General features: G+C 38.2%; 1 pseudogene; it reads left to right on the forward strand.

Annotated features, from left to right (window-relative positions):
* LOC127416118 (calpain-5-like) overlaps positions 1 to 25,826 on the forward strand; it is a 77,975-nt pseudogene extending 52,149 nt beyond the window's left edge.
* The last annotated feature ends 1,688 nt before the right edge of the window (positions 25,827 to 27,514 follow it).

Below are 27,514 nucleotides of genomic sequence, written 5' to 3' on the forward strand. Positions count from 1 at the left end.
CAGAATGAGTTAATGAAACAACATACACATAATGATGACAACAGAATGGGTAAAACATAGTTAGTATCAAAGACACTATCAGAATAGACACATGTATATGAGGTTATTAACATTCATAGTTGAGGAATTTACGATGTTCAATTGAATCTTAACGTTTCTCCATAGGTTTCACCTACTACCCATGACCAATTTTTTCCTTTTCCATTTATCAGTAATGTTTTACAAATACATCACAGATATTTCTTAAATCTTCAAATCAGAACTTCTAGCATGAATAACATTATTTTATGCATGTCCAAAAGGAAAAAAAGTTTATTTTGTTAAATATCAGAGCATCTGAGCAAAATTGTTTACAACGTTTGCTTAGTTCTGCCTCCTTATTGGAGGTTGGGACTTTATTTTCCATTTTATCTGGCATGATTGGTCACAGAACAAACCCAAGGAAAAAGCATCACAATATTGGCAAGGGTGCCACACATAAAGATAAGAAAACAAGTATTAAGAGCACAACATAAGAAAATTGGAATTGCAGAGAACATGAAATGATCCAAATCATTCTTAATTTTCTTTCCTTTAATTTTAGTCTCAAAAGCAGCTTCTCAGTGTACCCATAATCAACCAATGCTACACTGTGTGTATAAAACAAGAAAATAAAAGAAAAAACATCTAATTTTAACTAAAAGAATCTGCTATCTCTCTTTTCTAAATTCGGGGCACCCCTGTCTGTGTGGAGACACCAAGAGAGAAAAGGTTCTATAGACTATTCTTGGTGCCATTCTTACAGAGTAAGAGGTCATAGGTCTTTGTTTTATTTGGGGCCCTACCAACATCTGTCTCAGTCTCTCCATCAGACAGTCCCTAACAAAAATAATAAATTCTACCTGTCTTAGTTTTGTTGGTTGATCAAGTTTACACCGATAAAGTTGCAACTCACATGTAAATTTGTTCTTCAGACATATTTAAACACATAGAAAATCAAGAACAAAACAAATAATCATGGGTTCTTACATTTAGATATCAAGACTGTATAGTGTTTAATTTAATATTGTTAAAAATGTTATCATGTTAACAGACACATGAATGTGAAGTTTTCACATTTAAGGTTTACTTTTCATACTCAAGTTACAAAATATAATTTTCTTATTCGTCAGTTTCACCTTTCTTTTTAATTTCTCTTTCCCATTTTCTTGACATCTTAGCATTTCCATTTGCTTAACCGTGGCTTTGATAACTAATGACCTCCATGAAGGAAGTACACAACAAAACAATAGCCTTCCTATTATTATTGCAATTCCCCAAAACATTCCCAATTTATATAATGCATCTCTCCCTAACAAATTAACAGAAGTCTGATTTGTATGGTTGCACTTTTGTTTTTAGTTTGTAGCACTTTTTCTCTTCCCTGTGCCCACTTTCTTATATTTTTCAGAGAATTTTCTCCTTCCTTTTTGAACAGTGACTCCTCTTCACTTTCTCTCTCCCTACTATCCAATAGTCTACTTCTATTTCTCACCAACTTATCTGTGTCTTGTATTAATTTTTCTGTTTCTCTAATGTTCCTATTTATTTGTGCTTCTATTACTTGCGCTTCTGCTTCAGTCTCCTCTAGTTCTCTTCTTACTTGCCCTTTTTGTTTCTCTCTTTTTATTTTTTACTCTTATCTTTATTTCTATAATTTTTTATCAAAGTTTCCATTTCCTCACACAACGCTACATCAAATGTCCCTTCCTTAGGCCATTTTGTCATCATATCTTGGTTCTCTTTTGCTATTTGCTTGAGAGCTTATCTATAAATTCTCTACACAATGGATATTTTAATCCTAATTAGGAAAAATATATCAATGTATACATTTTTTTAATAATTTGTTTGTTCTAATAACATGATCTTCCAAAAGAAATTCAATTATTTTTATGTATTTATAAACCAATTTCCCATATCCTCTCCTATAACATGCACTTTAATTGTAATAATTAATATACCACATATATGTACAAATTTTTCTATATGTTGTCAGTTTACTTTTAGGATCACTCTGTATCCAAATAGTGTCAAACCACAATAACAGCTACTTTTTCTTAGATAAGCTAAATACTTATTTCTTTATTTTGTTCTTTATTCTTTTTTCCTTCCAAGTTATTTTTACTTGGCACACAAAGAATGAAAAATTATTTTATCACCCTTCATTTAGATAAATCATTACATTTAGAAGATGAACGTATATTTTACTATTTTAATTTATTTCCTACTACAATAATCTGTAAAGCCAACAATTGTTCTAATTTGTTTCACCTTCACTATTCAATACATAAGCTCATAAAAGGCCCTTTATTGTTGTGTGGGGCTCAAATTTCTCATACTTCAAATTTCTCATACATGTATATTCTCATATATACTTGTCCCATTTGTTTGGGTTCATTATTTCTCATACATATATATTCTCATATACACTTGTCCAATTTGTTTGGGCTCATTATTTCTCATACATATATATTCTCATATATACTTGTCCCAGTTGTATGGGCTCATACAGTCGTTCTATGTCCCCCTTTTTTTTATTCAGGGCTCATTCTCTCATACTCTCCTCTCAAGTGTGACAATAAATTGTCCACAAGATACAGAACTAATTTTCTCATACATCCAGAGTCACACCAACACTCTCACAGACACAGAAACTTTCACACAAACTCAAGGCCTTTCTAAACACAGAGCTCTCAAAGAACACAATAAAATTCTAAAACGCAACTATTCTACCCCCCTCTTAGGTGACCTGCAGGATTTGCCTCTTGCCTTCCTGGCTTTTTTTTAATTTTATTATTTTTAAATTGTATCTGCTTTTCATTTACTGTTATCCGTCAAGGCCCCCTTAATAGTAAAAACGAATAATTGCAGGATTTACCTACCTGGTCAAAAACCTGTCTCTCTTGACTTCCTGGCTTTATTTTATTTTTATTTTTTTATTTTATTTTTTTTTTTTTATCTGCTTTTCATTTACTGTTATTCATCAAGGCCCCCTTAACAGTAAAAATAGATCATTGCATGCAATTATTTCTTCTGGAATCAGAACCCTTCATTCTTTTTTTTTTTTTTTTTTTTGTTCTTTGAATTTGGAGGAGCTTTTTGAATGTCCTTACCACCACGGGCAGATTCTGGCAAGCAACACAAACTAATTATATAAGCAAAAAATTCTTCCCTTTTTAAGTGGCCACTGTTTGAGTTGCTTGTCCAGATAGCCCGTTGTGGCTTCCACTCTGTTCCTTTCCAGTGTCCCTTTGTGGTCACCAATATGTTGTGGCTTCTGCCACCTCTGTGAAATATCACTCTTGAAGTCTTAGGGTTTTGATGCCAGAAGATAGATTTTATTATCAGAGATAAAAAAGCCGAGTTGTTTCCATCACAACTACAACAACTACTACAAAATGGTTTGCACCTGCTTATATACATATCATTTACCAAGGAGTGGCCAATACATTCCATACATGTCACCATTCCTATTCTTTGACTCCATTCTGTTTATTTTAAGAAGTGGACAGGAGACACCTGTGGAGGAACCTCAACATATATTTTCTCAGCAGTCATGAGAGCAGTTTACTATATGTGAGCACATTCCTTTCCTACACATCCCTTTTGAGCTACCATCACCAAACTTTGTACACAAATAGATCTCATCAAGCCAGACAACTTCTGTGCTGACAGTCATAAGCTCCACCCAACAGGAAGTCAGCCATTTTGGATTGTTTGAAAAATGTATGCTCTGGAATTTGAAATACTCCTCCTGAAGCATTTCATGTTATAGGTACCAAATGTGGGTGACATATTGCCAAGACATTGGTGATGCTAAATTTTGAACAGATTTTTTATATATTGAATGGTGTTGCCATGGTGACGCAATAAATTAACATCAAATAATTGGAAAAAGGAAGTGTCTCATATCTTCTGCGTGCATAGTGTGATTTACATCAAAATTGAGCCAAATGTTTGTCCTTGTGGGATGATCACATTGATGTGGCTATTGTGGGTCACAGTCGTAGCGCCACCAACTGGCGGAAGAAGGTGTGGCACTTTTAACAGACTATGAAACATCCCTCTTATGTTTACCTGAATTGAATCAAATTTTTTTTGGATAATGTCAAGACGGTGCAGATTTAAATTTCTGAAGGGATATATTCTTGATATCCCAAATACTGTTGCCATGGCAATGCATTAAATGTTATTATTCCTTTTTATGCATATTTAAATGTTTTTGAGGTACTTGGTATGCTTGAATTTTCATGATATTTACCTGAATTGAATCAAATTTTTTTTGGATAATGTCAAGACGGTGCAGATTTAAATTTCTGAAGGGATATATTCTTGATATCCCAAATACTGTTGCCATGGCAATGCATTAAATGTTATTATTCCTTTTTATGCATATTTAAATGTTTTTGAGGTACTTGGTATGCTTGAATTTTCATGATATTTTGCATACACATCAGAGTTGTCAGCCATTAGGCCTAGGCAAATGTTCACAAATGGGCATGGCTGGGGAGATCTATAGTGCCACTTTTTGACAAAAGTGGTGCAGTCAATTTCTTCAACGGTCACCAAATATTCTAATCTCTCTCCCCGTCTGCTTCTGACCTCTCTCCTTAAATACTCCCACTGCTCCTCCCTGGAATGCGAGACTGGTGTGTCACACAGGTGGAACTTGTTTACCACTTATCTCTCCAGCCTTGCTCTGCCCTGATGCCGCTCGGCCAGACCCTGCACCCACATTCACATACCCCCATCGCCAAACTCAGGCCGGGGAGTCACCGGGCTTCTGGGAATAAGAACAGGATGAGGGGAAGGAGAGGGCAAGGAAGGAGAGGGAGAAAGAGAGAGGAGAGAGAGATGGTCATGCCGGCCCCGAACACGCTGCCAAACAATCCTCAGCCAGCTGCACTGCCTCCTTCAGTGGCACTGGACCCCCTTCAGCTGTCCCTTTCAGTCGCTGTCTGACGTACTGCTCCAGCACCACCGGATCGGGATTCTCCTTCGTGTCGCGATCTTCAGCCAGCGGCGAGGACTGCATGACGGCACCTTCCTCCTCCAGATCCCGGGTTTCGGCACCAAATGTGGCAGACCTCTGCCTTTGCTATAAAGGAGGAAGCGAGAGCCGGGAGAACAATCCATGTAAGATTTTAATGCCACACTTTTCAGTGTACATCAATACATAAACTTGCTTTTCAGCACAATAAACAAACTCATTCAACAACACTCAAAAGCCTTGCTTTTCAGCAGTCACTGTGACACAGTCACACACACAGCTCCGTACGTCTTTCTCTCCCCATCTGCCACTGTCTTCTCTCCTTAAATACTCCCCACTACTCCCTGGAACATGAGACCAGTGTTGCACACGGTTGGAACTCATTTAAAATGAATCTCTCCAGCCTCGCTGTGCCTCAACGCTGCTTGGCCATGTCCTGCTCACCACATACCCCCATCGCCAAACTCATGCTGGGTTGTCACCGGGCCTGTGACTTACTCCCCCCCTCGCCCTCATTTCTTGAGATGGAGTGTTGGTGCAGAATGGCTTCTGGGAATAAGAACAGGACGAGGGGGAGGAAGGAGAGGGAGAAAGAGAGAGGAGAGAGATAGTTACGCCGGCCCCCGAACACACTGCCAAACAGTCCTCAGCCAGCTGCACTGCCTCCGTCAGCGACACCGGGCGATGGCACTGGACCCCCTTCAGCCATCCCTTTCGGTCACCGGCTGACATACTGCTCCAGCACCACCAGATCAGGATTCTCCTTGGCATTGCGATCTTCAGCCAGCGGCGAGGACTCCATGACAGCGCCTTCCTCCTCCAGACCCCAGGTTTCAGTACCAAATGTGGCAGACCTCTGCCTTTCCTATGAAGGAGGAAGCGAGAGCAGGGAGAACAATCCATGTAAGACTTAAATGCCACACTTTTCAGTATACATCAATACATAAATGTGCTTTACAGTAGAATAAACAAACTCATTCAACAACACTAAAAAGCCTTGCTTTTCAGCAGTCACTGTGACACAGTCACACACACAGCTCCGTGCATCTTTCTCTCCCCGTCTGCCGCTACCTTCTCTTCTTAAATACTCCCCACTCCTCTCTGGAACGTGAGACCAGTGTTGCACACAGAGAGACACGAGGTTTTCCCATTCAAAGTCTGCAGATTATTATTTGCGCCATCATTCTGCGGATGTCTCCGATGTCACAAGGACATCCTCACATTCTAATCAAGATACCACTACATCCGGGTGTGATATCTAGCCACTGCTAGATTCTTAATAAAGACTCCAAGTGAGGACTAGAACATAAGCGTGGACTGTCAGAACCACTCCCGCCCACTCTTGGTACAGAGTGCGGGGTGTCTTATGTCTCTTTTATTCAGGTACTAACAGCAGCGCCTCACTCAATCTCTCCACCAGACAGTCCCTAACAAATTAATAAAATTGACCTATCTTATTTTTGTTGGTTGATAAAGTTTACACTGATAAAATTGCCCGCATTCTTCCACCATAAGCTGTAGGGGGCGACAGCTGGGTCCTCAATATGGATATTGAAGAATAAAAACTCAGAGTCAGATTTTGCAGTAATCAAATGAGAGAGAGTTTACTGACTGTTCTCTGTAGGTTCAATAGGCATCACAAGTTGATGAGATACACAATAATTAAAATGAAAGATAAAAGCAAAATGATTCAGTGAAATCAATAAGTGCATCACAATGCTCAGTCAGAAAATGCACAGCTAAGCAGAAGTGTTTTCAGTCTGGATTTAAATGTGGCTACTTTTGGCACACATCTGACCTCTTCTGGAAGCTGGTTCCAGCTGCGGGTGGCATAATAGTCAAGTCATTTTTATTTGTATAGCGCCTTTCACAACACACATCATTTCAAAGCAGCTTTACAGAAAATCATGCATTAACAGAAAATGAAACTGTAATATCTCTAAATGTCTTAGAGTCATCATTGTGTAGTTTGATAAAATATGATTGTGAATTTTGTTTAAAAATAAGTAATTAAATAATAATTGTATTTAGAAACCCAGTGAACAAGCCAAAGGTGACTCTGGCAAGGAATACAAAACTCCATAAGATGTTGGTTAATGGAGAAAAATAACCTTGGGAGAAACCAGGCTCACTGTGGGGGCCAGTTCTCCTCTGGCTAACATCATGAGTATAATGCCAATATTACTTAATTATGTATAGTGTAAGTCATGGTTTAAAATTATTAAACTAAGTGTTAAGGGTCAGTGTTTAAACAAAGATTTTGCAAGAACTGTAAGATTAATGACTAATGTCTTTGAAGTTCATCCTGGATTAACTGCAGAAGTTCACATAGATGCATTGTCCTTTGTTAGTTGGCCGATGAAGGCTTTTGTTGGCAATTAATTGATAGTCTATGTAGTCTATTATAAGTGTGAGGTCCATCATTAGACCGAGGTGATGCAGGCAGAGATCAGTGAGGCGCATCGCAGTTCAACCAGCCGGTAATTTCGGTGAGGTCTATCCTAAGTCCAAGGTACAGGCAGTGGCATATGAAGTATCCCATGTCTTATGGTTGGAGTTGGCATCAGTTCATCCTCTTAAGTCCATCGTAATAGACTGAAGTGATGTCTGGCTGGCACCAGCTGCATTTAGTCATCATCACACTTAGCAGTGGAGTCCAACACCAAGTAGGAAGGGAGCTGGATCTGGCCGGCTCTGGTAACCTCTGGAGATGAATCCTGAGGTTGAGACAGGGAAACAAATAGAATAATATTGGCGTAGATGCCATTACATAATTTGCAGAGTTATAGATCATGATAAATGTTTCTGGTTCTGGCAGACCTAACTAAGGCAGCCTTATTGTGAGTTGATGGATAAATTAGGTGTATGTCTGGCTAAATAGATGAGTCTTTAGTCTAGACTTAAACTCAGTGAGTGTGTCTGCATCCCGAACATTGTGAGGAGTTAATAATAGTAAGAAGAGGTTCTGAGATTACAGGGAATACCTTTTTTAAGACCTTAGTTGTTATTGGATCTAACATACATGTTGCGTCTTTTGATGTTTCGATAAGTTTCATTAACTCTTCATGACCTATGACAGCAAAGGATTGAAGTTGCTTGTGAGGTACTGTGACAGACGATTGCATAATTTCAGTTTTATTTCTGATGATTAAAAAAAATTCATGAAGTCATTACTATTGTGAGCGCTGGAATATCTGGTTCAGTCGAGGCTTCATTCCTAACCAATTTAGTTAACCAACCACAGTACTGAATAAACACCTAGGATTGTTGTGGTTATTTTCTATGAGTTTGCTCAAATATGCTGCCCTGGCAGCTTTTAGTGCCTGTCTGTAGCTACAGACACTATCCTTCCATGCACCGTGAAATACCTCTAATTTTGTATTCTTCCACTTGCGCTCCATTTTCTGAGCTGCTTTATTGAGAGCATGAGTGTGATCTGTAAGGCTGGCACCAGAATGTCTACAACCAAAAGGCGCCATTTCCATCTAAAAGTCAAAGAACTCTGCGAGAATCAACGTCATAGAACTCTCTCACAAAAGCTGAAATCTACACCTGAATATCACCACGTGTGATTAAGTGCAATCGCCTTTTGCTGAAATCTTCACCTGAATATCACCACAGTGTGATAAATTGCAAATCACCTTGCTGCCCCCCCTTCTCTCTCCCCTTCTCCCCTTCAACAGCTCTGGACCAACACAAAGACATAAGATTTATATGTAAAAAATATAACAAATAACATGAAAACAAAGAATGCAACTGTATGTGTTTGATATAATTTAAGAGGTCTCTGTGCGACTGGTATAGTGGTCTCTTTCCCATGTTGATAAAACTAATGGTAACAAAATTATAAGGTCTTTGCCAAATACTGCATAATTCTGGAGGTGGCTCCCCCTCCTTGACCTACAATTGAAATTATCTCCTGTATGTTAACAAGGTTAAACCCCAGGAAGTCAAGAACCCATTCACCCCCAAATCCTCATTGTTCAAAGGATAATACCATTTGGTACACAATGTTTATTCTGTCTAGATATTTAAGGAAAGTTGGCACGAAGCTCTTGGAATCTGTATACAGATCTCCCATGCTGTACCGCTGCATGTAGTTTTGTCAGGTATGTTTCTTTGACTTGTCTTTTATTTTTAGAAATGCTTGTTTATTCTGATCATGTGAAATTGGCTTTGATTTGAATTTCTGCAACAATGTTTTATATCCTACCTGACAAATAAATTGTTATTATTTGATTTATTCTGAATTCCTCTGAAATCATTACTGGAGCTTTAATATAGGAGGAAGCCATTTAAAGACTCTCAGTTTGAATTTAAACCACTCAGGACAACCAGGTAGGACAACCACCTAGGACAGCCGGGTAGGATTTGAATTTCAATAGACCAGGGCAGACCAAACTGGAGCTTTAATATAGGAGAAACCACTCAGGACAACCGGGTAGGAGAAAGCCATTTAAAGACTCTGTCACTGCTCACCGCCCGTCTTAGCAAGTTGTATGTACGTGACTAAGCGGCAATATCGTCTGGTTATGAGAAAAGCCAAACCAGACGATATTAGTTAACCCTACAACCACTGACTAAGAACGGAACTGGCTATCCATTTTCGGGAGGTTTACGTAATTTAATAACGGCCGGCGTAAGTCTCCAAAGATCAAAAGGACAATGAATAGAAGAGGATTTAGAGTAATCAATAACCTAAAAATGTTAAATTAAAAGAATGATCAGAAATTAATTTGAGCTTAAATATAAATTAGAGGTCAACTTAAAATTGGAGTCAGATTAATATAAAATTGGAGTCAGATAAAATGAATAATGGAATTAAATGTGTGAATTAACAATAATTGATTTACTTCAGCGCTCAGAAAAGACAGAACAACGCAGAGACCTTCAAGGGCAATTTATTGAAGTTCCGCTCCGGAACGGATATGAAAATTATTATCCAGATTCCCTTTTTCTCTTTTTTACAGATCATTGTACCATGGTGTGGGGATTTTTTATTTTCATTTCTTTAATAGAAGGGGTGCGACACTATCAAGAGTGCTAGAGAAGACTGTATTTATATTTTCTGTTATTACATCAAGTTCTTCTAGACTTTTTGACTTACTGAGTATATGAGATATATCTGGATGATTATTAGTGAAGCTATCTTTAGTGGTCAAAAGCATATTTCTACCTGAACGTGGTGTAGATTGAATAACATTAGCTGATCGCAGCATACAAGAGATGAGGTAATGATCTGATATGTCATCGCTATGCGGCAGAATTTCTATAGTATCAACATCAACTCCATTTGACAAAATTTAATCTAGCGTATGAATATGGCAATGAGTTGCTCCTGTCACATTTTGTCTGACTCCAAGGGAGTTGAGAATATCGATAAATGCTAATCCCAATGTGTCATTTTCATTATCTATGTGAATGTTGACGTCACCAACAATTAATGCTCTATCCACAGTAACTACTAGATCAGATAGAAATTTGCAAATTCACCAAGGAAATCAGAATATGGCCCGGGTGATCTATATACTGTAGCAAGGGTAAAAGATGACAGAGATTATTTATGTGTCACTGATGGTGTTACATTAAGCATTATTAGTTCAAAAGACTTAAACTTATATCCTGTCCTCTGAGTAACACCAAAAATGTCACTGTATATTGCAGCAACACCTCCTTCTTGACCCTTCAGAGGAGGCTCATGTTTATAACAATAACCTGGGGGAGTAGATTCATTTAAACTAATATATTCATCTGGTTTAAGCCAGGTTTCAGTCAAACAGAGTGCATCCAATCTATGATCTTTAATAATTTCATTTACAATTAGTGCTTTGGTAGAAAGAGATCTAATGTTTAGTAGCCCTACCTTTATATGATGTTTATCTTCAGTTTATTTATTTATTTATTTTTCAAGTTTGACCTTAATAAAAAAAATTCTAAATGATTTAGTGAGAGTTTTGTGTTTGGTAGTTCGGGGAACAGACACAGTCTCTATTTGATATCTAGGTGATACAGTCTCTATGTGTTGTAGTTTGTGTGTCCTGTGTGATGTTTCAAGGCAGCTAGCAGACATTCGGATTACCCAGTTTGTCTGCTTCCTAACCTGGGCCCCAGTTAGTCAAATACTATCACTATTAAGACTATGAGCCAAATTACTAGAGAGGAGAGCGGGACCTTCCCTGGAGGGATGGAGTCCGTCTCTCTTTAGCATCAGGTCTACCCCAAAATTGTCTATAAAACCTATGCTATTGTCCGGACACCACTCAGGCATCCAGCCATTCAGTGACACTAATCTACTATAAACCTCATCACCATGACAAGCAGAGAGGGGGACAAGATTTTGTCATTTCCCTGGGGGACTTCATTGAATTTGTACCTAGAAAATAATTAATAAAATGTGCACCCTGTTTGTAAGTTTTGTCATTAATGTAAAAAAAATTTTGTGTATCTTGGCTGAGAAAGATATTTTACCAAAAATTCAACCCAGTCACACTAGCTATTTTCATCCCAATATTTTCATCCCAATAATATTTTTTGGTTCCACCCATATGTGACATTATTAACCAGAAGTGACATCATTCAGTTTTCTTTATCAGTATGGTGCAGAAACAGGTAAGAATCATCATAGTTTGTTTACATATTTTGAAATGTATTATAGTCATGTAAGGGTATCATCATGCTTAATAATTCAACCCCATCACATTAAAATTAATATATTAATTTAGTACTTTTCAGAATGATATTTTAATCCATAAATATATAGAGAATTTATTGATTTCATGCATGCTATATGGTCTTCTGTCTTACACCACATGCGAAACAGTGGCGATTTTGAGCAAAAAAATGCAACCCTGTCACATTGCTTCACTGTCAGCCTGTAATGGGGTTGAGTTATTCACTGCATTTATGAATAAAGCAACAAAAATATGGAATAGTCAATATATTATAAATTACAACATATATATATAGCCTATTTTCTTGAATGAAACATGGTGTTACAAATATGTGAATGCTAGTAGCCTAGTGGTGGGAGAGTTGTGACAGGGCTGAGACTAGAGTAACAAAACTGGATAATTAAAATTGGAACAAAATTAAAGATCAATGTATTGTTTGTTGAGCACAGCTTGACATGTCATTGGCTAGCACCCAAATGTTGGGGTTTTAGTTAAAAATGAGATTTTAAAACATTTTTAACAAAAATAATGAGACCACAGGGAAACAATTAGCCTATTTGTAGCTTCATCATATAAAACTGAGAGAACTGTCATAAATATTAATTGGTTTGAGGATGAGGAACACATGAGCTGTAGGGAAATGTTTATTTTATAACCAATATTGTGTAGAATCATTTTCAAACCACTTCCATTACATCTGTGACAGGATGGTAAAAAGGTATCTAAATAGAAGAAAAAAAAAGAAGAAGAAAAAAGAAAAATATGGCTGCAAGCAGCGATGACAGGCCCAAGCACCCTGGGTCCATTTCCACCCGGTGGCTTTCGGAAAACAATGCAAGGTGGACACATGCATTTGACATTTGATATTATTCTAAACAATTTTGAAGCAATTTGGGTAAATCTAAGAGGACTGTTTTAAAGTCTGTTGTAAGAGCCACACTTCCTGCTGCAAGGTGGTGGTGCTATGACTGTGACCAGAAATAGTCACATCCATGTGAATAGCCCCCAAGACTAAACACACATCTCAATTTTGATCTAAATCACACATTGCACACATTTTTCAGCATTAATGCCTCGCCATGGCAACACCGTTCGATATATCAAAAATCTGTTCACAATTTAGCATCTACAATGTCTTGGCATGATGTTGCACAAATTTGGTGCCAGACACATGAATCCCTTAGGAGGAGTATTTAAAAGTTCAGAGCCTGTGATTTTCAGAAAATCCAAAATGGACGACTTCCTGTTGGGTGTTAATACTGCTAATACTGTGAGTATGAAAGTTGTTCGGCTTGATGAGGGCTATATATATATATATATATATATATATATATATATATATATATATATATATATACAGGTGCATCTCAATAAATTAGAATGTCGTGGAAAAGTTCATTTATTTCAGTAATTCAACTCAAATTGTGAAACTCGTGTATTAAATAAATTCAATGCACCCAGACTGAAGTAGTTTAAGTCTTTGGTTCTTTTAATTGTGATTTGGCTCACATTTAACAAAAACCCACCAATTCACCATCTCAAAAAATTAGAATACATCATAAGACCAATAAAAAAAAACATTTTTAGTGAATTGTTGGCCTTCTGGAAAGTATGTTCATTTACTGTATATGTACTCAGTACTTGGTAGGGGCTCCTTTTGCTTTAATTACTGCCTCAATTCGGCGTGGCATGGAGGTGATCAGTTTGTGGCACTGCCGAGGTGGTATGGAAGCCCAGGTTTCTTTGACAGTGGCCTTCAGCTCATCTGCATTTTTTGGTCTCTTGTTTCTCATTTTCCTCTTGACAATACCCCATAGATTCTCTATGGGGTTCAGGTCTGGTGAGTTTACTGGCCAGTCAAGCACACCAACACCATGGTCATTTAACCAACTTTTGGTGCTTTTGGCAGTGTGGGCAGGTGCCAAATCCTGCTGGAAAATGAAATCAGCATCTTTAAAAAGCTGGTCAGCAGAAGGAAGCATGAAGTGCTCCAAAATTTCTTGGTAAACGGGTGCAGTGACTTTGGTTTTCAAAAAACACAATGGACCAACACCAGCAGATGACATTGCACCCCAAATCATCACAGACTGTGGAAACTTAACACTGGACTTCAAGCAACTTGGGCTATGGACTTCTCCACCCTTCCTCCAGACTCTAGGACCTTGGTTTCCTAATGAAATACAAAACTTGCTCTCATCTGAAAAGAGGACTTTGGACCACTGGGCAACGGTCCAGTTCTTCTTCTCCTTAGCCCAGGTAAGACGCCTCTGACATTGTCTGTGGTTCAGGAGTGGCTTAACAAGAGGAATACGACAACTGTAGCCAAATTCCTTGACACGTCTGTGTGTGGTGGCTCTTGACCCCAGCCTCAGTCCATTCCTTGTGAAGTTCACCCAAATTCTTGAATCGATTTTGCTTGACAATCCTCATAAGGCTGCGGTTCTCTCGGTTGGTTGTGCATCTTTTTCTTCCATACTTTTTCCTTCCACTCAACTTTCTGTTAACATTCTTGGATACAGCACTCTGTGAACAGCCAGCTTCTTTGGCAATGAATGTTTGTGGCTTACCCTCCTTGTGAAGGGTGTCAATGATTGTCTTCTGGACAACTGTCAGATCAGCAGTCTTCCCCATGATTGTGTAGCCTAGTGAACCAAACTGAGAGACCATTTTGAAGGCTCAGGAAACCTTTGCAGATAGTGAATTGGTGGGTTTTTGTTAAATGTGAGCCAAAATCATCACAATTAAAAGAACCAAAGACTTAAACTACTTCAGTCTGTGTGCATTGAATTTATTTAATACACGAGTTTCACAATTTGAGTTGAATTACTGAAATAAATGAACTTTTCCACGACATTCTAATTTATTGAGATGCACCTGTATATATATATATATATATATATATATATATATATATATATATATATATATACCAATTTTGGTGAATGTAAGTGAAAATGGGGGTGCTACAGAGCCCCCCTTACATGGCCATTTTCCCTTTTTTTAAAAGCTAGATAGTGCTGGAGGGTTATTTTTGGCGAGTATTTAGCTGTCATTTAAAAAAATATATATTTAATTGTTCATTTGTCTTTACTACCACTTTAATATGTTTATATCTGTCTTTCAGTCTGCATTCATTTACATTTCATTGTTTTATTATGTTTGATCTGTTTTATAGATAGTTTTGCACAGTTGTTTCAGCTGTACTTTCAACTTTGGCTAAATTTTTGTTGTTTGTAACGTGCTATGTAAATACTTAACATGACTTAATTAAAAAGTCAAGATAAAATGCAAAAACTTTGTCATGAAAGTTAAAATTTGGCACCTTATACCGTTGGCCTATTGCCAGTATAAAAAGTAATAAATTAACTCTATGTTTGTTTAATACGAAACTGCTCTGCGATAAAGGCTTTAGGGGTGGGGGGTCATTTTGGGAGTTATGAACACACTTACGGGGGCCTCCACACAAACGTCTGATTAGGGCCCCCAAAAGGCTAGGACCTGGGAGAAAGGCAGCAGGCAGAAGAACGGAGGCAGCATTTCAGACTCGACCACGAGGATTCTGCCATTTTGTTGTGCATGACTGTTTGGCACACACAGTGCAAGATAAAAATATATCTTTCATGGCTGCAGCGTGGAATTCACAAATAAGAGGTGACTTTACTCAACCAGCATTTAGATTTTATCCGGTCAGTTCCCTTCTGAACATTCAGAAATCGTTTCCTAGGTTTTTCCTTGTATACTGCCACAAAGTGCATTATACAATGTAAACGAATGAGCGATATGAAATTGGTTCTGTTGATGGTTAAAATAATTTATGGAGTAATGCAAGCCATTTTATTTAGTTAATTTTGTTAGATTTATAATTACACGGCTCTCTGAAATACTCAATTCTGATTGGTCAATATTGCTCTGTAACAACTGCACATCAAGGGATTAAGACGTTTCAGACCGCTCATCTGGGTTCTGTGAGCCATCTTTCCTGTTTCTCTGATCACTGTGTGATCCCTACAGGTAAGCTAATAAAATAATTTCAACTCAAATCAATGTTTTATGTCCATTTATTTATTTATTTGGTAAGAAGTCTTGTAATAGACTGAATAATTAGGGCTCAGATGGTCATTTTCACAAAATAAACACCAACAGAACTCTGACACAAACCGGAGGTGAATTTCAGCTGTTCAGCCATTTATTTCTTCTCACATAATTACACAATTTCAGTGCAAATCAATGTTTCATGGCCATTTTTATTTATTTATTTGGTGAGTAGTCTTTTAATAGGCTGAATAATGACTCAGACGGTCATTTTCACAAAATAAACACCACTAGAACTTCACCAAAAACACCATACTTCACACCGCCTCTCGTATGTATGGTAAATACCTGTACCCAAGATTCACATTGTTACATTTCAGTGAGAAAAATTATTCAATATTATTGGTAATTTATGGTCATTTAATATTATTGGTAATTAATACTATTGATAAATATTTTGGTTTCTGTCCATAATCTTTCATATATTTTTTTTATCCCAGACTCCTAACCAACGTTGGTTTTGGTGGGACCATTTGTAGAAGTTGATATTGCATATTTGAGTTGCCTGTATGCAAATGAGATTTGAGAGCTTGGGCGGAGGGAATATCTTCAGTGTATTATGACTGAAATTCCTCACACAGCTATCGTATGGCTTTAGAAGACTTGAAATAAAGCATATAAGTACAGTGTGAGAGTACATTTATCAATATCAATTATAGTCATAATAGGTTAGTACTTGTACTTTTAATAATTAAGTGTGACGGATTGGGTTGATTGGTCTCAGACACAGACATATTGAGACAAGTAAACAGTTTATTAAACAAATCCAAATACCAAAGTCAGGCAAGAGAAAAGTCAATATTCAGGCAATATTCAAACACAAGCAAACAGTCAATAACTGGAATAATCCAAATACAAGATGTAAAATCCAAATCGTCAGGCAGGGGGAAAGTCAATAACAGTCATAGTAGTCAGGAACACACAGGCAAACACACAGGCAAACACACAGGCAAACACACAGGCAAACACACAGGCAAACACACAGGCAAACACACAGGCAAACACACAGGCAAACACACAGGCAAAATGCTGGAAAGGCTCAGGAGCACAATCTGGCAAAGAACAGAGAGTGAATAAATAGCCAGAGCAATCAAGAGTAATCGATCTCAGGTGTGCAGTAAAGGCAGACAAATTAGGGGATGGAGTCAAGGAGACAATTTCTGAAAGACAAATAAAGCCACAAGCTCAATCACACACACACGCACGCATGCACACGTAGAGAGGATTCAGGCTGGTTTCTTGACACTTAAGTACATTCAAAGGTAATTACTTTTGTACTTTTACCCAAGTAGAAATTTAAAGGAGTACTTCTATTTTTATTGGAGTAAAATTTAATCTGGGTGTCTGTACTCATGGACAGGATTTGTGTACTTCGTAGTAGGTTAAGTAACTTTAAGAGCAACATTGCAAACACAAAAAACATAGTCTGTGCTTCCCCACTTTTGAAAAGCATGAGTCGCTTCTAAGAGGTAGAGTCAAACCAAGACATGTAAAGTTTTTAAGACTGCATCTATCACCATTGCATTTCAAACAAAGCAGGTCACTCCATGTTGCTGCAAGGGGATTGTCCTTGCACTTAATGTATAGTGAATTGCTATGAATAAAATATGATAAATAATAACCTATTCCTGCTGGTGCCACTTATAGGTCTCCTTAGTGGCAGCAGCTGGGGTGCAGGGAGAGGGAGATGATGAGGCTCATTGTCAGAGATGTAGGAGAGTTTTGGTAGTGCAAATTAAGTCATGAATGACAGTAACATGTCAATATACTGTATGTATGTATAGCAGTAGGCGTTTTCCTCACCTAATGGAGTGGGGGCGTGTTTGATTAAGCCCTGGTTATGTGGGCTATAAAAGCCGTGTGTGTGTGTGCTACCTGAAAGTGCATCATCCTGAGTGTTGTGTGTCATCGCTGCATTTCTGTTCATTGCTTGCGTTTACATTGTGGACTGTAATTTTATTTTTTGAACAGGGTGATATGGGCTTCATTTGTTTTTAGTGGACTGAGGAACTGAACGGTAAACCCTCATTTGCGAGTGCCCCCCGCGCATTAAAGCTCCCGTCTGCAATGGGGATGGTGATCCCCGTGTGATGGTCGCTACTATTAAGGTATGTCTCTCTCTAGTAACGAGTTTCGTATTTAAGTCATTTATTTGGTTAGTAGTTTATATTTTTTTGTGTTTCCTGTACGTAAATTTAGATGTGTTTAGAGATGCCTTATGTATGTTGTGGTGGGCTGACGGATCGGCTATATTGCTCCTTGTTTACTGTTTGGGTTGCTACCGGGCTGCACTTCATTGTTTGCTCGGCCAGGAGTGTTCTGTCATCGGATCAGCATGATACTTGGCCGGGCGACCGGGCTGTTAATTCGGATCAACATGTGGCTGCTTCTGCTCTGTTTCTATTCTCTCGAACTGCTCCAGAATGGTATTAATGTATTTTGTTGGTGTGCTTGGATGTCTGCCTTGCAGTCGCCATCGTGTTTTGCCTTGTTTTTAATGTAGTTTTTATTTTTGTATTGTAGCTTTTTTGGGGGGTTCCTAGAGTTTTGTTAAATTGTATAATTGTTTTGGATGCTTTTCTCTCTCTCTGTGGTTTAAGTGAATTTTCATTATATTGTGTGGGTGTTTTTTATATAAATTTTAGTTATTTGGTGTTTTATCCGACCTAAAGGCCGTGCTGGTTTTATTGTTTGAGCTCCCTGGTGGTGCTTTTAAAACACATTGCTGTGATTTAAGAGGTGTGTGTGGAGTGTTTCTATGGATGCTTATGTATGTTCGTTGTGTTAGTGTTTTATTTTTAATTGGGGGGGGTTCCTAGAATTGGGGCGATTGAAAGGCAGGAGGATCAGCATCTTTCCCTTCACTTTCTGGTAGTGGTGCTCTTCACTGGCTGCTGTGCTCCATATCGAGGTGCAGTGTGACTGCTGTTGTGTGAGTGCACGTGTGGTTACGGTGTATTCTCTTTTTGGTTAGGAGAGTACGTGATCCTTCCTATGGGAGATTGCATGCGCCAACCCCCAATTTGTGTGTAACTGTTGTCTGTGTATTAATTGGGTGATGTAATTTTATTTTTTTGTCTTATTTTGTATTGTGGAAGAGTTCCCCACGGGCTGTGGACTGCTTTTATCCTGATTGGTTGTACCAAAAACTATTATTCGTACTCCATGTCTCATGCCTGACTCCAACCGAATTGAATCTGTTAGCCTTGAGATTCTTGTATTGAGGGTGATTCTCCAGTTGTAGGCCCCTGGGGTGGTGTAGTCTGTTTATTTAGGTGTGTGTCTAATATAAACTTTTTTTTTTTTTTTTTCTAAAAGTTTATTTATTTTTTGTGTCCATTCCCCTCGGGTTGCCACAAGTGTGTGTGTGTGTGTGTGTGTGTATATATATATATATATATATATGTATATGTGTTAAAACAAGTGAAGTAGAGCTAAATTACACATTTGTGAAAAATTAAGAACATGGATGGAGTTTGAGGACTTTTGCCATTACTTCAAAGACATGGTGGTGTGCATGTTTGCAGAAAACTCTTTCCTCTGGCCCCACTGGAGAGAGGTGCACTGCATGGACGTATGCATCTGGGATTTCACCCATACTCTCCTCTTCTGCTTGTCAGAACTTCAAGACACACAAGTGTTCAAAAGGGCTCCAATTGTCCAAACAAATGCCAGCTCAGAAAGGAGACATAAAAGCAAAGATTGAAAGACAGAATAAGGGACTAAGCCAAGGAGATAAAAAGAAATGACAGCTCAAGTAAACATTTTAGCTTCAGTGCTAAAGTTGAGATTAAGTAAGCATATGATTAGGTTTGTTACAATTAGGAGTAATACAATAAGTGTCAGAAAATGCTTTAAGATGTAGAAGTGTATCATTGTGGTATCTTGGGGACACTATAAAATCTACAACAGGTGAACATGTGTCCATGTTTCTCTCTTCCTTCCTAATTGTACATTCATATAATTTATCCTGCATATCTCTCTCTCTCTCTCTCTCTCTCTCTATGAAAAGGCAGGAGGGAAGAGAGGAGAACCTACCAATCGGCTTTGTGGTTTTAAGGGTAAGTGATAGAGTAACTGACAGGCAACTAATCAAGTCACCGTGCAGAATAACCATTGTCATGAGAGGGGAAAGTGGACTTTGTTTTTTTAATTTTTTTTTTTTTTTAAAAAAAAAAAAAAAGGATTTTGCAGTATCAGTTCATCTTTGTCAGACTTTTCAGACATTCTCAGATTCTGTTTTTGGCTCTGTTTAAATGAATACTTTGCCCAAAAGTTCACCCTGAAGCATTGTGTGGCTTCAGAAGACTTGGAATATAGTGCATGAGTCGTATTGATTACTTTTACTGTTTTGTTGTTTGTTTCCTTTTTTTGAGCTTGACAGACGAAAGTCAATATTTACTTTGTATAGTAAATAAACCCTGTGAAGAGTTTATAAAAATATTTCGTGTTCCAAGGAAGAGTCAAACAGTACAGGTTTGGAGCAACATTAGTGAGTAAATGTAGGGTGAACTATTCCTTTAAGAAGTTAAGAATTTGTAGTTTAAATGTATTACTAAAATATGTTAAAGTTAGAATTTAAACGTGCAGACTATGCATTTTAAATTGCAGTCTATTTCTAGATATCCCTGAATTTACATTTTGTTCAGATGTTTTTTCTTTCCCTCTGTTCCTTCTCAGGTGGAGGTGAATCATGTGTGTCGGGTACAGTGTTTATGTGAGCAGGCTGCTAGCTCAGTGTACATGGACTTCCGTAGTGTCACCCTGCGAGTGATCCTTGGTCCTGGTTGATATGTCATTCTCCCCACTACTTTCCAGCCTGGTGCCACTGGACAGTTCCTAATGCTTTTTTTTTTCACTCACATGTGTGCCTCAGGTAGGGACAAGATATTGGGTCACTGCTAGTTTTATATCCAAATAAGCAATTAATTAGTAAACAATGTCAAGCTAATACCTGGTAGTTTTAAATACAATTTAACCCTCTGGGGTCTGAGGGTGTTTTGGGCCCTGGAGAAGTTTTGACATGCCTTGACATTTGTGCTTTTTTCAGTTGCTTAAAAACATATTAATGGCTAAAGTCTGATAACACTGTATTCAGCACAAACTGGGCTACAATAATATGTGAACAACATGTATATACAGGTGCATCTCAATAAATTAGAATGTTGTGGAAAAGTTCATTTCAGTAATTCAACTCAAATTGTGAAACTCGTGTATTAAATAAATTCAGTGCACACAGACTGAAGTAGTTTAAGTCTTTGGTTCTTTTAATTGTGGTGATTTTGGCTCACATTTAACAAACCCACCAATTCACTATCTCAAAAAATTAGAATACATCATAAGACCAATACATTTTTTTTTTTTTTTTTAGTGAATTGTTGGCCTTCTGCAAAGTATGTTCATTTACTGTATATGTACTTGATACTTGGTAGGGGCTCCTTTTGCTTTAATTACTGCCTCAATTCGGCATGGCATGGAGGTGATCAGTTTGTGGCACTGCTGAGGTGGTATGGAAGCCCAGGTTTCTTTGACAGTGGCCTTCAGCTCATCTGCATTTTTTGGTCTCTTGTTTCTCATTTTCCTCTTGACAATACCCCATAGATTCTCTATGGGGTTCAGGTCTGGTGAGTTTGCTGGCCAGTCAAGCACACCAACACCATGGTCATTTAACCAACTTTTGGTGCTTTTGGCAGTGTGGGCAGGTGCCAAATCCTGCTGGAAAATGAAATCAGCATCTTTAAAAAGCTGGTCAGCAAAAGGAAGCATGAAGTGCTCCAAAATTTCTTGGTAAACAGGTGCAGTGACTTTGGTTTTCAAAAAACACAATGGACCAACACCAGCAGATGACATTGCACCCCAAATCATCACAGACTGTGGAAACTTAACACTGGACTTCAAGCAACTTGGGCTATGAGCTTCTCCACCCTTCCTCCAGACTCTAGGACCTTGGTTTCCAAATGAAATACAAAACTTGCTCTCATCTGAAAAGAGGACTTTGGACCACTGGGCAACAGTCCAGTTCTTCTCCTTAGCCCAGGTAAGACGCCTCTGACGTTGTCTGTGGTTCAGGAGTGGCTTAACAAGAGGAATACGACAACTGTAGCCAAATTCCTTGACATGTCTGTGTGTGGTGGCTCTTGACCCCAGCCTCAGTCCATTCCTTGTGAAGTTCACCCAAATTCTTGAATCGATTTTGCTTGACAATCGTAAGGCTGCGGTTCTCTCGGTTGGTTGTGCATCTTTTTCTTCCACACTTTTTCCTTCCACTCAACTTTCTGTTAACATGCTTGGATACAGCACTCTGTGAACAGCCAGCTTCTTTGGCAATGAATGTTTGTGGCTTACCCTCCTTGTGAAGGGTGTCAATGATTGTCTTCTGGACAACTGTCAGATCAGCAGTCTTCCCCATGATTGTGTAGCCTAGTGAACCAAACTGAGAGACCATTTTGAAGGCTCAGGAAACCTTTGCAGGTGTTTTGAGTTGATTAGCTGATTGGCATGTCACCATATTCTAATTTTTTGAGATGGTGAATTGGTGGGTTTTTGTTAAATGTGAGCCAAAATCATCACAATTAAAAGAACCAAAGACTTAAACTACTTCAGTCTGTGTGCATTGAATTTATTTAATACACGAGTTTCACAATTTGAGTTGAATTACTGAAATAAATGAACTTTTCCACGACATTCTAATTTATTGAGATGCACCTGTACATGTTTGTATTTTGGAGAAAATAATGTTTATGCGTGGTTTTTGAAAACTAATTTTAAGTCACTGAAATAAGGCCATATAACACATACTAAACATTTGTTCACAAGACTTTTGAGAACTGGATCTTGTAGCCTAGAGTTTTTGCTACAAAATGATGTGACAACCATTCTGATCACTCATTCATACAAAACAATATAGTCATTTAACTTTTGTAAGACACTTTTAGTGTTAGAAAAGCCATATGTGAGGAGGCGTGGATGATCATGAATATTGATGTGATTCACACCTGAGACAAAGACCCCTCCCCTGAGAGAGAATGAATGTGAGGAGACTTAATGATCAAAATCAAGTTTAAGTTAAAAGTAATCTAACTATACATTTTCTTTACATAAAGACTTTACTTAAAAACTTTAGACCTACACTACCATTTAAAAGTTTTAGATCGGTAAGATTCATATTATTTTTATATCCTATTTATATCATACAGCATACAATTTAAATACCTGCTTTTGCTGAAACAACATTTAAATGTACAGTTGTGCTCAAAGTTTTCATACCCTGGCAGAAATGGTGGAATTTTGGCATTGATTTTGAAAATATGACTGGTCATGCAAAAAAACTGTCTTTTATTTAAGGATAGTGATCATATGAAGCCATTTATTATCACTTAGTAGTTTGGCTCCTTTTTAAATCATAATGATAACAGAAATCACCCAAATGGCCCTGATCAAAAGTTTACATACCCTTGAATGTTTGGTCTTGTTACAGACAAGGCAACACACACAGGTTTAAATGGCAATTAATGGTTAATTTCCCCACACCTGTGGCTTTTTAAATTGCAATTAGTGTCTGTATATAAATAGTCAATGAGATTGTTAGCTCTCATATGGATGCACTGAGCAGGCTAGATACTGAGCCATGGGGAGTAGAAAAGAACTGTCAAAAGACCTGCGTAACAAGGTAATGGAACTTAATAAAAGATGGGAAAGGATATAAAAAGATATCCAAAGCCTTGAAAATGCCAGTCAGTACTGTTCAATCAATTAAGTAGAAAATTTGTGGATCTCTTAATACTAAGCGAAGGTCAGGTAGACCAAGAAAGATTTCAGCCACAACTGCCAGAAGAATTGTTCTGGATACAAAGGAAAAACCCACAGGTAACCTCAGGAGAAATACAGGCTGCCCTGGAAAAAGATGGTGTGGTTGTTTCAAGGAGCACAATACAACGATACTTGAACAAAAATGAGCTGCATGGTCGAGTTGCCAGAAAGAAGCCTTTACTGCACCAATGCCATAAAGCCCGGTTACAATATGCCTGACAACACATTGACACGCCTCTGGCACATTGTAATTTGGAGTGACAAGACCAAAATAGAGCTTTATGGTCACAACCATAAGCGCTATGTTTGGAGAGGGGTCAACAAGGTCCATAGTGAAAAGAATACCATCCCCACTGTGAAGCATGGTGGTGGCTCACTGATGTTTTGGGGGTGTGTGAGCTCTAAAGGCACGAGGAATCTTGTGAAAATTGATGGCAAGATGAATGCAGCATGTTATCAGAAAATACTGGCAGACAATTTGCATTCTTCTGCACGAAAGCTGCGCATGGGACGCTCTTGGACTTTCCAGCATGACAATGAACCTAAGCACAAGGCCAAGTTGACCCTCCAGTGTTTACAGCAGAAAAAGGTGAAGGTTCTGGAGTGGCCATCACAGTCTCCTGACCTTAATATCATCGAGCCACTCTGGGGAGATCTCAAATGTGCGGTTCATGCAAGACGACCAAAGACTTTGCATGACCTGGAGGCATTTTGCCAAGACGAATGGGCAGCTATACCACCTGCTAGAATTTGGGGCCTCATGGACAACTATTACAAAAGACTGCACACTGTAATTGATGCTAAAGGGGCAATACACAGTATTAAGAACTAAGGATATGTGCAGACTTTTGAACAGGGGTCATTTCATTTTTTTTCCTTTGTTGCTATGTTTTGTTTTATGATTGTGTCATTCTGTTATAACCTACAGTTGAATATGAATCCCATAAGAAATAAAAGAAATGTGTTTTGCCTGCTCACTCATGTTTTCTTTAAAAATGGTACATATATTACCAATTCTCCAAGGGTATGCAAATATTTGAGCACAACTGTAACTAAAACTTGCCTATTTGGACATTTCACATTTCAGTACTCTGAATACTGGCTGGCAAGTCTGGAAATAGTCTAACTAGTAAAATATGTACATGTTTATATAAAATAGCATGTCAACTAATGTAAGTAAAGACTTACTCATCCGAAATTGTATCCTCGGCTGAATCGAGTCACTCTTCAAAATGCAAACGTTCATCATCGGAGTCCCACTCTTCTTCTGAGGAAAATGTGAACTCTTCATCACTATCCAGGAGCTTCCTCACCTGTGTAGCGTGCCATCTTCCAAACGCGCAGGAAAGTGAATGAACTTGATGCTTTTTAAGGCATTGTTGGGGGCGTTTACCATCTGCATTGATCGTCTCCGAACATTACCGTATGAATAGTGGCCTCTGCGTGTGGGTGTGATCACATTAGCGATTAATTAGCTGAGCCAGGAGAAACTGTACATCGCTTTAGTTTCATACAGATTACATTGCAGGAGAATATTTGTTTTAAATTTGAATTGTTTTATTTAAAAGTAGACATTTTAAGCTTTCTTTAGACATACGTTTCATGTTTGTCTGATAAGTATTCGTGGAGTTTCAGTTCATTTGTTACGTGTTTCAGAAAGATGCTCACGGAGACAGAGACAGCTGAAAGCGCATCCTGTTTATTTTACAAAAGCACAAGGATTTGTTGTTATTGTGAGTGTACACAAAAGTAGACCTTTTACTGTCTCTAATGATGTCTTACACTTATCTGTATGCCCAAAAATGGAGTATTTTAAGTTGTTTCCGCTGTTATGAGGAAAAAATCCAGCAGGATGCGCCGTCCGTCGGCCCCTGAGTGTTAAAATGTACAAAAAAACATGTACAGTATTTGTTGTTTTCAAGCCTGTTTAAGATGTATACTTGGGTTTTTTTTTTTTTTTTACCTAACTTCACCCTCATTTTAATGGTCTCATCTTCCTTTTTTGTTTGGTCCTCTTTCTTTAGGGAGTTAAAGGAAGAGCTACCTGCTCTTTCAGTGTGGCAGTGTTGTATTCTTGAGCCCAGTGCAGTAACTACAGTCTATCAGCTCAGGCATTAGTCAGCACAAACAAACAGGTTAAAACTCACCACCTCACAATTTCTATTCAGCCTATCTAATATACTCAGCAATGTTCCTGGTGTACGCATCTGCATAATTCCTTCAGTGAACAGTATGGATTACTTTTATGCTGCCTTTGTGCTTTTTGGAGTATCAAAATGTTGGCACCCATTCACTTGGACTGTAGACCTACAGAGCTGCAATATTCTTCTTAAAATCTTAATTTGTGTTTTGCAGAAGAAAGTCATTCACATCTGGGATGGCATGGTGGTGAATAAATGATGAGAGAAATCATTAAACACACAACGTGGGTTAAATAATCGTTTGCAGCACGTTGAACAGTACCGGCAGTGTGACTTCTTCCACTAAAAGTGAAACATTCCTGTGATCTCACTATCGCCACCTAGCGTCACACGCCAGTATACACAGGTCTAAGTGATGTGTGACTTAGGTGCTATATGTAATATTTTTACTGTACTAAATCATAATATGTCATTAGAGAATTAGGAAACATGCTAAGCTGAAATACTGTCTTCTCCGATAACAATGCAACAGCCAGTATATTCTACTTTGAAGTTTCCATTCCGGGCCGGAATTTCTGTTTTGTTTTGGCCTGTGTAATCTCGCCCACTGTCCACTCACCAGTAGTATTTTGACACCGCTGGGTTGCCAGATTTGAACAAGTTTGCAGGCAAACAACACTGCGTGCTGCAGCCGTGGAAGCCAGCAAACTAACAAACTAAGAGATAACAAATTCCACCTGACCTAAAAAGCCTCACCATCCGTCTAAAAACCACCATGACTAGAGGCGTTGTAAAACAAGTATAAATATTGGAGACACCTTTGAAAGATGGAGACAGCTTAAAGCCCAGAAATCCTTTAAAACGAATGCTGAGTTGGCTAATTTGCATGTCAACATTCTGGCAACCCGCATGAGCGTTGAGTCTGGGGCAGGCCAGACAACTCTCCAATAATTTGAATTTGGACAGCAGTACCCATTTCAAATACTTGTTGTCAGTCTTACATATAGCACCTTTAACTCAGCAAGTATACTGAGTATTAAAATAATACAAATTCAGAAATAAACAATACATGAGGGATATGCAAAAAAACAATACATGAGGGCTATGCAAATCTATACCACTATATAAGTCCTGAATTTAATATCAAGGCCATCTTTTACAGCAGGAACCCAAAATCAAAAATCTCAATTGAGGTTAGAGGCTACTGCACAATATTTTGTGAAGGTTTTAATTTCACAATAGTAATATAATACAATTACTAATGTAATATATAGTCCTGATATTATAGTAAAATATTGAAAAAAGTTGAACTCGGCTGTTCAAAAATGCAGCCACTATCACCATGTAGAGAACATAATATTTGCATTATTGTGGCAGAGAATAAATGTGTTTGTGCGTGTTTGTTCATAAGTAGCTTTGAAGGAGAGGTTTGCTGCTGGATTCCATTCTGGGAGGAGCACTATTTCAGACAGGAGGTTATGAATGAGAACAGAACCGAGTGATTGACTTGCTGGGTGGCCAATCATGAGGATGTGTTTTTGTAAAGACCTCCTCAAGCCAGTGCCTGAATAACCTGTGATGGACAGGTGTATTCAAAGTAATGATCGGTGATGACCATGCTGGACTGAACAAGAAAACAACAACATATCTGCCATACCTTGAAGTGAATATGGAATTGGAATTTACGTCCATGTGATGTCACCATAGAACACTGTCATTAACTTATTACAGGGTCACGGGTCATGTGCTTTGCTAAAGGATACAATGGTGATAGCTCATCATGGCACACTTCC

Source organism: Myxocyprinus asiaticus, chromosome 1, assembly GCF_019703515.2.
Source record: "Myxocyprinus asiaticus isolate MX2 ecotype Aquarium Trade chromosome 1, UBuf_Myxa_2, whole genome shotgun sequence".
Taxonomy (NCBI): domain Eukaryota; kingdom Metazoa; phylum Chordata; class Actinopteri; order Cypriniformes; family Catostomidae; genus Myxocyprinus; species Myxocyprinus asiaticus.